This window comes from Gavialis gangeticus, unplaced genomic scaffold (genome assembly GCF_001723915.1).
Source record: "Gavialis gangeticus isolate Ggan-Ray unplaced genomic scaffold, GavGan_comp1, whole genome shotgun sequence".
NCBI classification, from domain to species: domain Eukaryota; kingdom Metazoa; phylum Chordata; order Crocodylia; family Gavialidae; genus Gavialis; species Gavialis gangeticus.
The window spans coordinates 70,092,580-70,106,205 of NW_017728994.1; the positions used below are offsets into that span (position 1 = coordinate 70,092,580).

The 13,626-nt window shown below is 40.3% G+C and overlaps 1 protein-coding gene across 4 annotated transcripts in view; it reads right to left on the bottom strand.

Moving 5' to 3' along the window:
• The window catches only part of CUNH10orf90 (chromosome unknown C10orf90 homolog), a 318,231-nt gene that overhangs the window by 243,682 nt on the left and 60,923 nt on the right, over window positions 1–13,626 (bottom strand). For 3 of the 4 annotated variants that reach the window (XM_019502990.1, XM_019502987.1, XM_019502989.1), the window contains exon 2: window positions 11,525–11,750. The exons of the other annotated variant lie outside the window; for it this stretch is intronic. The gene's annotated coding sequence lies outside the window, so the exon portion shown is untranslated. The remainder of the gene's footprint in view (window positions 1–11,524; window positions 11,751–13,626) is intronic. 4 annotated transcript variants of the gene reach the window in all.

Genomic DNA, 13,626 nt, shown 5'->3' on the forward strand with positions numbered 1-13,626 from the left:
GGGGTCAGGCTAGATGATCTATTCAGGTCCCTCCTGACCCTAGCTACTATGAAACTATGAGGGATGACAATGAAGTGGTCTAGTGTAGACACTGTATGAGATGAAGGCGATGCTGGGTGCGCTGCAGAGCAGAGGGAGCAGCTGTGGCCAGTGGAGGCCTGACAGGGAGGCAGCTCTGGGCATGCCCAGGGATAGACATTTAAGGCTGGGGGAACAGCGAGCTCCCTGCAAAGTCCCAGCATCATGGACATAGTGGCAGGGCCCCAAGGTCCTGTGTCGTCCAGGCCGGCCAAGCGTTTGCCTGCTCAGAGCTCCAACCCTTTGGCAAGGACTCTGCAATCCCCAGGGCACCTCACTGCTGGGAGACAGCAGGGAAGCTCGTCTGCAAAGCTGAGCTGCCAGTAATGTCAGCCTGTTGCTCTTGTCCATCACCCACCATGGGCAAGGGGAAACATGTCCCCTGTGTGAGGTGAGAGCACTGCACAGCCAGCCCCACCCACCTGTTCTTCCCTACACAGACAGGCCTGCCTCGGGTCAGTGTTCCCTGGCCGTGGGGGCCAGAGCTGCTGGCCAGTGTCTCGACATGCACTGGTCATGCAGGAGCCAGCCCCCAGGCTCCTCCTCCTGCAAGATTAAACACTTGGTATGCCATAAGTCATTCAATTAAAACTTGCTATAAAAAAGTTAGCAGATTGTTGTGCAGGCCATGATATAGCATTTTGTGCCTCTGCAGAACTGGTGCCAATGTAGAGGTAGATTTTGGGGCTGAGGATATGCCCTTTTCTGACCAATCCTAACTTCACTGCAGTCCATGAAAAGATTCATTACATTGATTTTACTGGAAGGACTGGATTCTTACTTCTCAGTCTATGGTCCAGCCTTGACTGAGGAAGGCTTAAAACAAACGCATAGAGTTTATGCTATTACAGTTGCAGACTCAGAACCAGTCAAAAGAACATAATTAAAAACTAGGTCTGGCTGAAGAAATCTTTCCTTGTATTACACATCAGGAAGACATGCTTTGGGAGAAATAAGACTCTCTCTGCTTGTGGTCAAATAATGTGAAAGAATGAAAGTGGATACTGTCATGGAGAACTATGAGACTCCAACAGCTCCTAACATCTGAGGTTATTCATCATCTTGCCTGACAGTACAGTTGTGTATGAATAATAGATTTTTCAGTTTATTAGTTTTTTAAAAAGTCAGTTCATATGGACTCAAAATGGAAATTTGGGGTGTTTGGGGGTTGGGGTGAGGGAGAGCTGCAATGAAAAAGAAGCCCCAAGGCATTTGTTTTGTGTGAACTTAAAATGTTTTGTTTGATTCAAAATATTTTTTTTAAATCTAGTATGGGCTATTTAGCCTACTTTTAATCCATGTTTTACATTTGAGTAATTTCAAAAACAAAGCACCCTTTTTACAAGGAAAAAACTTAAATGTTTTAACATTTTGAAGTCTCCCCAGCATGCCATGGCCCTATAGCATCTACCCCCATCACCTGGGTTCTGATGTCTTTGGGCACATCTACACAAGATGCTTTGAACACATTTGACTAAATCTACTACATGTTGGTGCAGCGGGCAAAGCCTGTGCTAAAGGACTAATGTGCAGTAGATTTAGTCTAATGCACACTAACATCACTAAAAAAAGTGTTCATCTGTGCTAATGCACAGTAGTGCTGTTTATGATGCATAAATTAGTACCTGTCATTATAAGTACTAAACTTAATGCACGTGTAATTACAGTGCTTTAATGAATATGCAGACATACCCTTTTAATCCCAGTTTACTCCCAAACTGGACAAGAGGATTTTGGGATACCAACAATGCCTCCCAACTTCCTGAAATAAAACCAACCAGCAGCATAGAGTGGAGGGTAGGAAACATTTCCAGTGTACCATGAACATCTCTGACATGAGCCTTCAACTCCTTTTTTATTAGAGTGATTGATTTTTGGGATAGTGACTTATTTTCTGGGTTTCAAAAGCACTTAAGAGTATGAATGCTACCACAATCTATATAATATATGAAGTCCTTTATAGCTGAAAAAGCCATCCGTTTTCATGTAGACTCATTTTCAAAATGAAGTCCAACATACAGCGTCCTTACTAAACATCCCACTTGTCAGTTTTGCAGATTCAGAACTTCAGGTTTTACATACAAAAATGGCTTGGTCAGGCATTTTTCAGTTTTGAATGTGTAAACCTCATTTGGACGCACAAAATTAAATTTTTCAAAAGTTCAGGTATGAGAGATTTCATGCTCAGGGTTAGAGGCTACTTTGGAATGGCTGTTCCATTGTAATCCTACCCATAGGTTATATAAAATGGTTCTAGTGATCCTTCATATTAAAGCAGGTTATATGCAGTGGTACATATCTAATGCAGATTTTGTAATCATTAAGCATATTGTTTCTAATAGACATCAACCAAGCTGAAAATGGAACATGTGCAAGTTCTTGTGAGAGGAAGTGATTCTGACATTGTAATTTTCTTTAAAAAATTTCAAACTGATGCAAAAGCTCCTTCAGTTCATTGACTTCTTTTATATTGCCCTTGTGGGCTTTCCTTTCCCCCTGGATTCTAAAAATAGCATTGTTGATGCATTAACAAAAACAAATAAATTTTGAATAATTATCAACTATTGCCATATGCTAACATGCCATTTTGTTCCATAGTTGTTTCAATTAATATAGCTATTTGAAAAGAAATAGTATACGCTAAATGATCATTTTGACATACATCCCAGAAATACACATTAACTCATTATCAACTCTTTCCACCCACTGAAGCATGATTAACATTTCACTGAAACAAGCAATCAAGCAGTAAGCAGCAGGAATTGGTAGCGACTCATGCATTTGACAAAATATTTTGTACAGATTAATAATTTATTTCTCCAGTTTGGTCATTAGAAATATTTAATCTGGGCCACTCTTCTTATATCAAACAACATTCAACCAGACAGTAAGTCAAGATAAATGATCTGCTGTATTTATAAGGAGTTGCCTATGCAGAAATAAAAATATATATATATGATTAAGTGGCACTTTTCATCCAAAGATCTCAAATCAGTTTATATACATGAAGCTTTACAGTACCACTGGGCAAAACAACATATAGACAATTGCAGCAGGACAGAATGATGCACATAGGAATCGAGTGATTTGCCTCGACAGAATTTGGAGGAGACCCCTAACAGTATTAAATCTCTGTCCTCTGCTGTAACTAGTTGCTAAACCTGCCTTCATAAAGGCCATTGGCATCAAAACAAAACATGACTTACTGTTTTTGAAAGTTAACCAAGGATGTGAGTAGGGATAGTCTACAAGAAGATGCAAATCGAATTTCTAATGTACTATTTTGGTTTAGTTATAGGGGGAAGAAAAGAATTCTGATCCTTGGGGTATAATTATTTTGTTTGGTGTACTGCTATGGACTACAGTCTGTGGAATATACAGTGCCATTTCTATGCAATTTATCTTGGGGAAATTATCCTCCTACAATATCTTGGGATGACTGATGATTTTCCCATACAGAATAGTCTACTTAGGGACAATACTAAGGGCTGCAGTGGCAACTTGCCAAGACCCAGAGGGCTGTACCTAATTTGCATGTAAATTTACATCAGTTTTATAGTAATAAAGAAATACAGCAGTAATACTTGAACATTGTTTGATAAATTTAAAAAATTGCTTGTCTGATCACCAGAAATAAAAACCTGAAGGTGATTAGATTTATCATCGCTGGGGACTTGTTTTAGGTTACTCTGAATTCACAGAGCCTACAGTCAAACATTTAGCCAACTGTACAGAAAGAGTACCATATCTGTTTAATCTTAAGGGGTTATTACATGTTACACTTAGCCCATGTTAATCACACTTAAAATGCTAGGATCCAAGTGTTGAAGCAAGATAACATGTGCTAAATTCTCTAGTATGGTAGCAAAGTTATGTCCGTTATGTCTTTTCCAGAGAGGATTATCTAAGGATTATCATTAGGTAACATGTGTTGCCTTAAGGTAGGACTGCTCCCCAGAGATAATACAATCAATTGTGGTCCCAGGGCTGGGACCCACAATCCACTAATCAGCTGATTTTTAGGTATAAGCCCTGAGACCACAGGGCAGGTGATTCAAGACCCAGTGCAATACTAGGATCTATATTTATATCTATATTAAATGTGAAATTACTCAGAAAACTTTCTGTATTGTTTTAGTGCTTACTGGGCACATCTACACATGCAATTAATGCACAGAAAGCTTGACTGACTGACTGTCACTCATGTTTCAGGATGACTACTACTGAGACTGGAAATCAGTTTCCAGACACAGGGTTCAGGAAGGTGTCAGGGCAAGTTGGTGTCTATATTCCCTCCTACTGTTGGCCAAGGTGGCGCAACGATGTTCTGTTGCTCATTCTGTTTTCTTTGTAGCAGAGCTATCTGCTGATCAGAGCGGGGACTAGAAAGCTGCCTGGGGGAGGGGACAGTTCTCATATCGCCTGCTGCCTGTGTTGACTGTGAGCAATTTGTATCCAGTTAGCTATGTAACTGTGCACTATAGTGCAAATGTACTACCTATACTTACAGGCAGGGTTTGAATTATGGGGGAGCTTGGGGAGGCTGAGCTCCCCCATAAGAGACAAGAACTCCACCCCTGCTGGCCTGCCCTGCCTCAGCTGGCAGCTCCTTCTGGCTATCATCGCCGCAGCCCCCTGCCAAGAGTCAGAATGTAATTTGAACCCTGTTTACAGGTAGGAGAAAACAGCACTTTAGCCTGTTTTAATGCAGAGTAGCTGCTGTGCATGGTTACATAGTGACGTTTTACTGCATCATTAGACTAATATACTAGATTAGATTAATCTAATTTACTAGACTAATTGACTGTGCAGTAGAGTGTCTTGTGCAGATGCACTCACTGAGATTCAAATATAATGTACTAAGTATAACATTTAGCAAAGCCCTTACTGTTTGGCCCATTTTACAACCCCTTCATCTTTATGCACATAGTGCCATTAATATTATTCTTTCCTGTGCCCATCACTAAGTGCACAAATCACATTCCCCTCCCACTTAACTGCTCATAGTCCCCAGGCAAAAAAACAAAACAAAACACCTCTGTAACTGACACAACCTACCCAATGCAGTGCTGAAAATATTATTATAAGATTTATATCCCACCGGGGGCACACTGTGTTTCTCAAGGTATACATGCACTTCTTGCCTTTGATTAAACACTTGGGGGAGGTCAGGCAGAGAGGCAAACACTCTTCTCTGCCCAGGCACTGAGACTTCCCAGTTCACCTGGGGCCATGATCACTACTCTGCTGGACTATGCCAGCTAATCCATCCACTATTAATACAGCAGCACCCAACAAAACAAAACACTCTTGCAAATAATTCTTCTGGCAGAGTTAAAACTTCATATACACTGTCCTGAATTTTCATTTCCTGGTTCATGTAAGTTTGAGTTCTAATGAATGTGACATTTGGGAAAAGAATATGTTGCTACTGGCCAGCCTTAAATGTTGCATTAATGAAAAAGGGTTGTTTTTTTTTTTTTTGTCTAAAATGTTTAGAGAGCATTAGTTTGTTGGCCAATCAGGCAATGCAATTAACTTAATCTCTCTAGATGCTGAAAAAATGAAGTGCTTACAGGTAATAAATTATTAATGGATATACAATGAAAATCTAAAACATCTCATTATAAATTACTCAAGAAAAAAAGACCTCAAAATGGTAAAATGACTTGTGGAATATCTTTATACAGGAAGGAAATTTCTGTAATCCTCTCTCTCTTAGGAATTACCACATAAAAAGCTACAAAACAAAAGTTCTTGCCCAAGTCAGAAAATTCTGAAGCTGGGATTTTACTCTTACAATTTATGCAATGCTTTTTTATGCAGTCCTAATTTTCAAAACTATTTTCTAAAGCAACATGAAGATTTATAAAGAATTCTGAGGTGACCACCCCATAGAATAGCACGTTCAAGTGTTGCATTTACAACTGATCTTGATTGCCCTCATATATACTTTACTGCTTCTTCAGTGCAGCCTTTCAGGTTTTATTATCTAGTATGATGTTCCAAGAAGGAGGACTGTTGGGCAGAGATAGGGGTCCATCTAATGATTAAAGAAGGTTATCATAGCTTTGTTAACCTAGCGAGGAAAGCTTTGAGCTAGGATGGATACAAATTGGGGGACATAACCAATAGGTAGGTTTGAACCACTGTGACCTGGATAGAGGCCTAAAAACTGGGAAGAAAATGGTATTCATAGTAAAGTGAAAGGAAGGGAAGAAAGGAAATAATAGTCTGCTAAACTTCTTAGACATCTGTATGATAATCCAACATATCCAGGAAATAAATGGGGAACTAGAAGCCTTAGTGCATAATAAAAATTGGACTTAACAAGCATAACAGAGACTTGATGAAATAATTTGTGTAACTGGAAAATTGATATAAAAGGGTATACATTGTTCAGAAAGGACAGGGAAGGAAAAAAGGGGGAAAAGTGTTGCCTTATACGTACACTTGCTATGAAGTCCAGAATGAAGTAGAACAGGGGTAGGCAACCTTTTCTTGCTGCATGCCAGAATGACCCCACTCTGGGTTAGAGGCAGTCACTAGGACAAAGCCACTCTCAGCACTTGGCTCTATAGCAGTATGGGGAGAGTGCCTGCAGCTGAATGCCACTAAAGACCAGCTTCCACGAGCTAGATCCAATGGTTCTGTGGGCTGTATCCAAGCAACCCTTGCAGATAGACCTGTAGAAAGTCTGAGTAAAGATAAAATGGAAAGGGTTGTGGTGGATGATGCTTTTAAAAAATAATTAATCAGCTAACAGAATTATCCAAAAGGCAGAATATGGTGATAATACTGACTTGGACTGTCAGATACTTGCCTGGAAAGTAGTCTAACAAAACCAAGTTTGTCCAAGAAGCTTGTGGAATGCTTGCAGAATGGACAATGAGCCTGGTAAGAGGACTCAGAACTCGTGGTAGAGGTGATATCAACTAGACTGGCGTCTCTTGTACATTTGATTCTGAGCAATAGGGAGGAACTAGTAAAGAATGTCAAGGTGGAGAGCATTTGGGTGACAATAATCATGAAGTGATAGACTTCATGATTCTAATGGAAGGAGGGAAAATAGTAGAATAAAGACAATTAATTCAATAAACTCAAAAAACTGGTAGGTGAGATCCGGTGGGAAGTAAATGTAAGGGGAAAAGATGCTCAGGAGAGACAACATTAATCTTATAAGTGCAAAATATAACACTGTGAAAAGAAGATACAATGTGCTGTGACAGACCAACTTGGCTAAATCATGAACTACTCACTGACCCAAAATTTAAAAACAATCGTACAAAACGTGGAACCTAAAGGAAATTCTAATGATGGGTATAAAAGAATAGCACAAGCCTGTGGGACCAAAATCAGAAAGGCCAAAGCATGACTAGTAAGGACATAAAGGGTATCAAGAAAACAAATGTATTGGTAGTAAGAGGAAGACCAAGGAAATAGTTCATTCGCTGCTCAAGAAGAAAGGAAAATTAATGAGAGATAACACTAAGACCAGAGCAATCATGGCTTGTGGTAGAGGTGATATCTTTTATTAGATGAACAAGATTTTTGCAAAAAAAAAAAAAAAAAAAAAAAAAAATTTTTTAAAAAAAAAAAAAAAAAAAAGAAAAAAAGTCTTTAATTGCAAGCTTTTGGGCACAAAGCACCCTTCATCAAGCATCAGAGAAAAGATTGTAAAAGTTCTCTGGGTAGAAATGAAAGTTCATATTTCTTAGGATTTCACAAAGGAGTCAATAGATGGAAAACTTCTATGGGCAGGCAGTCCTTACCTGGTAAAGAGTCTGTTAGCTCTCCTGTGAGGCTCTGTGATGATGCAAATTACCTTAGACAAAGGCAGGAGCAGTATCACAGGTTTCAGGTGGTCAAAGTTGCTTCCTGCTCGGGAAATTATGAAGATTTTTTTTTTTAAATCAGCTAAAATTCGATATCTTCCATATGTTAAGGATCCGGGTTGTAGCCGTATTGGACCATGTATTGGACCGTACGGCTGCTACCTAGATACCTGATACTAAGAAGGCCAAAGCACTTAATACTGTTTTTTGCTTCAGTCTCCATAAAAAGGTTGCGACAAAGAGGCAAGAAAGACAAAAAAGAATGGATTAGAGGTGAAAGTGAGTTAGAGACAATTTAGACAAGTTGATGTTTTTCAAATGAGCTGAGGCCCATGAAATTCACCCTAGAGTACTTCAGAAACTGGCTGAAGCAATCTCAGATCTTTTAGTGGTTATCACTGAGAAACTGGGAAGGACAGGTAAGGTTGCAGAAGACTAGAAAAGGTCAAGAACAGTGCCTGTTGTTGAAAAAAGGGAGAGGGGGCAGGGATATCCAAATACTATACATCAGTTAGGCTGTCTTCAACTTCCAGAAAGATATTGGGACCAATAATTACAGAACCACAGAACCATAGAGAAGTAGGGCTGTAGATGTCCTACTTTCATAAGTTCCAGTAGGACATCTAGTCCAACCCCCTACCTGATGCAAGATCATCCCTATTCAAACCATCCTACACAAGTTCACTGTCTAAATTCTTAGCAAAACCACACAGCCACTCATGACACAACACAAAACATAACACCCTAACACGCCACAGGTAAAGCAAGGGGACCATGGCAGTAAACATCCTGCTGCTGTAAAGGTTGCAAAGAATTCCAGGAAGAGGGCCATGCCCCCAGCTACAGAAGAAGGGAAAAACCTCCACAGTCCATACCAATCTGATCATGAGGTAAAATTCCTTCCTGACCCAAATATGGCAGCCAGTCTGGCCCTGAGCAGAGGTGCTAGACCCTCTAGACAGGGATCTCCAGATTTAAGTCCCAAGAGGAGCACTGACACACCCTAGTCAAAATCCCCAGCCTTGGCTATAGCCAATACCCAGTTCCTCTGAGGAAGGCATAAAGAAACCTTGACACATGTAGCAGCTGGAGGGGGAGACTAGGAATTTTCTCCCGGCCTCATGCAGCAACCAGCAAAGCCCAGAATCATGGGAAATACCCAGAGTAGAACACAACCGTGACTACTGTAAGATCATCCCTCACCAGTAATTGTTCAACCTCTTCTTGAACACTCCCAGTGATGGAAAGTCCAATCAGTTTGTAAACACCTACAAGGTAAAAAGGTAGTAAGAAAGAGTCCCTGGGATTTCTCAAGAACAAAAATTTCAAACTAACCCAACTTCTTTGTATTACAAGACAACAGGCTTTGCTGATAGGGGAAAAATGTGATGGGGAGGAGATGTGATACATCTCGACTTTAATGAGACTTTTGACATTGTCTCAATTGACATTCTCATAAATAAGCTGGGGAAATACAGTTTAGATGAGTGTCATCCGATTTCTAGGCCCCCCAAGGGCCACACCAGGGGGGGATGTATATTGGGTGGGCCACACCAGACTGGTCATAGGCCACCACTCCACCCTCACTGCTGTACTTCATGTCCCTCGCACACCACCTCACTGTGCAGGTGCGAGTCCCCCTTTACCCCCACTGCAACATGCTCCCTTATGAGCCCTCCCCCACAATACTCCGTGGGGCCACCATCTCCCATACTATACATAGCCCCAATCATCCCCATCAGCTCCCTGTTCTGTGCTTTACTGCCCCACCACTTGGGGCAATAGCAGGAAGCAGCAGATGAAGGAGGAAGGGAGAGCCCAAGAGACTTGGGATGCTATTGCAGCTAAAGCAATGATCAGGAGCTGGGTGAAATCCCAAGGGCCACAACTGAATCCCTTGCAGCCTGTGGGCTGCCAGTTGGACAGTCCTGGTCTAGATGATCCTACTGTAAGGTGAGCACGACTGGTTGAGATATTATATTCAGAGTAGTTGTCAAAGGCTGGTTCTAAAACCGTAAGATAGTACCAAGTGGGATTCCTTAGGGGTCTGTACTGGGTCTGGTACTATTCAATATTTTCATCAATGACTTGGATGATAGAATAAACAATACACTTCTTAAAAATGCAGACAATACCAAGGAATTGCAAGCTCTCTGAAGCAGAGGATTACAATTCAAACCAACTTTTAGAAACTGAAGAGATTTTCTAAAATAGGATGCAATTCCATAAGAACAAATGCAAAGTATTATACTTGGGTTGGAATAATTTAGTGAACAAATGCAAGTGAAAAATAGAACCTGTACTAGGAGTACACTGCTAAATGATCCTACTGTAAGGTGAGCACATGACTGGTTGAGATATTATATTTCCCAGGCCCCCTTCTCCCCTGATGGGGAGCAAGTGTATCTTCCAGCCAGTGTGGAGCTGTGCCAGGGCAGACAGTTGAAAACCATGTCCATGCTGCTGTAACGTCTTCCCACTTTCCCTGCATCCTTGCCTCCTGGCTTCCAGCTGGCTGGCACAGCTGGAAGCTGCAGAGCTGGAATCTGGGCCCATGCCAGAGCTAGAGGATAGGGAGAAGTAGCAACAGCATGGGCTAAAAGCTGCCTGGCTCCAAAGCGGATACAGGTGCAAAAACGCAAACAAAGCTCTCCAGCTTTGTGGGCCAGATCTAGTGGCTCTGCAGAGATCCAGCTTGTGGGCCATATGTTACCAACCCCTGTTATACACACATAATAAACAGGAGCATCATATGGAAGGCATCTTAATAGAAACTTTTATTCTACTCCTTACTGACTCACAGCAGGAATTCAGCTTGGGTCACCACACTTTAAGAGGGGTGTGAACCTATTGGAGAGAATCGAGAGGAAAGCAACAAAATGATTGATGGTCAAGAAAAAAAAACCTATGAGGAAAGAATCAAATAATTAGTTATTTTTTTAAGTCTTCAAAAAAGACTAAAGGGGGATATGATAATTCTCTTGAAATATGTAAAAGGTTACTACAGAAACAAAGGTAGTATATATATGTATTGCTCAAGACTCACTAGAGATAGTATAGGAAGCAATAGATTTAAATTAAAGTTAGGGAGATTTAGCTTAGATACTGGGAAAAGCTTTCTAACTAAGATAATTAAGCATCATGACCGATCACTTAGGGAAGTTGTGGGATATCCCTCACTGAAGGTTTTTAAGAATAGGTTGGAATCATGTGTCAGGAATGGTTTAAGCAGAGTTCACTGTACCTTGGGGTAGGGGGTTGTAAAAGGTGACCTCTCAAGTTCCATCTGATTTTTTTTATAGCCTACAGCAGTCATAGGTATAGCAGTCAAAATGTTGTTTATCCATAAATAGCATTTATAAAATTGGCACTTCCAGTTATAATACTACCCATTCCAATTTGTTGCTTCAGATGTTTTGTTTTGTTTTGTTTTTTTGTATAGTAAGCAAGGAACTATTCCAGTTGAAGCTTCAAGGTGAATTTTACAGAAGTAGTATTACCTAAGCTGGAAAATGTCCAGGCCATTAGAGCTATCACCCTGCTTTTACAAAATAAGGATCACAAAAATGTAAAGAGGATGATTACAACAGCTATGGTAGTGCACTACTCACCAGCAGCACAATGTGGATTTAGGCTGTGATCATGTTCTTGCTGAAGCCAATTGCAAAACCCTTTGACTTTACAAGTGGGGTGGATAAAACCTTTAGTTCAGGAATGTCTCAGATGGAAGTGCTCCTCTAAATGAGTCATCAGCACTCTATTACCTTGAAGGTTACCAAGCCCTTTAGCTGATGAGACCTCAGCCCAAGGTGATGTTGTGTGATTTTTGTAACAGGCCTGGAAAAAAAAAAGAAAGAAAGAAAGTTAAGGACTAATTGCAACTACTACTTCTGAACTGACCTACAGCCACATGGATTAAAACAGAATTTTGAACGCCAATTATACTACATCATTTTCCCAATTATTTTGTAAATTAGATTATGTACCAAGAGTGGGGTGTTTGAAGCAGTGAATAATGAGCAAATAATGTAGAAAAAGTTGTTTGTTACATTGGTGACTAAATAAAAAAAAATAAGGTTGTAGGCTTGCAACCTTGTTAGGTTATAATCATATCTAAATAAACAGCAGAAACCAAGGAGATTCTGTGACTAGCAGCAACAAACACATAATTTAAGTACTTTCAAAGGCTATTCTAGCACCAGAAAAATGTTTCAGAATATTTCTATTGATATTTCCTTTAGTCAGCTATGTATATGAAAGTAGCTGGGAGCAATCTATTTGAGTAATTGGACAGCATGTATTAAAAAGCATTTAGCATACCCCAGACCCAACCATTTCTCCAGCGTTCCAGAATCTGCCCTGGCTTCCAATACCATTCTGGAAATAATTCAAGGTACTCATTTTGACCTACAGGCCCCTGAATGGTATGAGACCTACCACATTTAAGGAACTGCTTTCTCCCTTATACCCCATTGCAATTCCTAAGATCAGCTTGGAGTGACTGCCTCTAAGTACCATCAACATGCCAAGTTTGCTTGGGGCACACATGGGAGATGGTTCTTAATAGCTGCTTCTTAACTCTGGAATGCTCTCACCCTCAAGGCCTCCCAGAGCCCAAGCCTGAACAACTTCCAGAGGCACTGTAAGACTTTCGTATTTGGGCAGGCATAGCAATCAGGGCTAAATGGGTGTAATATTCTACTTGCTTTTATATGTTGTTTGCTTACTGTAAGCCACCCTGCACCTTAGTTGGGAAAGGCATCATATACTATCAATGTAATAAATAAGCAAATGGAAAAAGAAGTCTGGCTTCAGGGGCCTGGGCAATGATGACTTTGCAGATTTGTAGTTAGCTGACTTCCCAAAATTGTGCCCCATTGTCCCTCTCCCATTCAACTTATTTCTTGCCTACATAAAAAAAGGCAATCTGAAATTGGTTTATAGTGAGGTTTGTTTTCCACTTCACTTCCTTGCGAAAAATGTCCTTATTCTGGTTTGCCAAACTAGTGATGCCCTTTAGCTTTTAGTTCACAAGGCTTTGATTTTCACTTTCTCTTTAGGTATCAATTGGAATTCAAGGGCTAAAGGAATTTCTATTGTCCTCCATTACCGTTAGAGAGACATGACCTATCCATAAAATTACAGAACCGTAGAAAACCACAGACTTTAAATAGTTCCATACCAATCTTTTTGAATTCTGAGCCCCTTTTGTGAACCAAACAAAAATTCTCATACCTAAGTGCTTTAGGAGCCAAAATCCCATTTTCAAAACTTATCTTGCCACTTACAAAAGTAAATCTGAGTGAAAGTCAGGGAAAATTAGATTTCTAAATACTAAAGGGACTTTTGAAAGTTTTACCTCGGATATCCAATACAGTCTGCAGATATTTCATTGTTTCAGACAGCTTACAAACTCCAGTTGTTGGAAGTAATTTAACAATCTAGTAAAAAATATAAAACGTGCTTGCAGTCAAAACAGACACTTGTAAGGTTTAGTTCCAGAAGTACTACAGTTAGATAAGAGTAGCTTAGTTGAGTCTAAGGTCCTTCCAAACCTAACAACCCATTGAGCTAGTAAGGGTAAGGCGCACAAAGGAATAACATCAGGACCAGGTGACTTTTGACTCCACCTGAAAAAGCAGTTGGCATGAGTCTATAGCAGGGATTGAACTTGCCCCTCCAAAGCCATAGTGAGATATCTTAACCCCTCTTC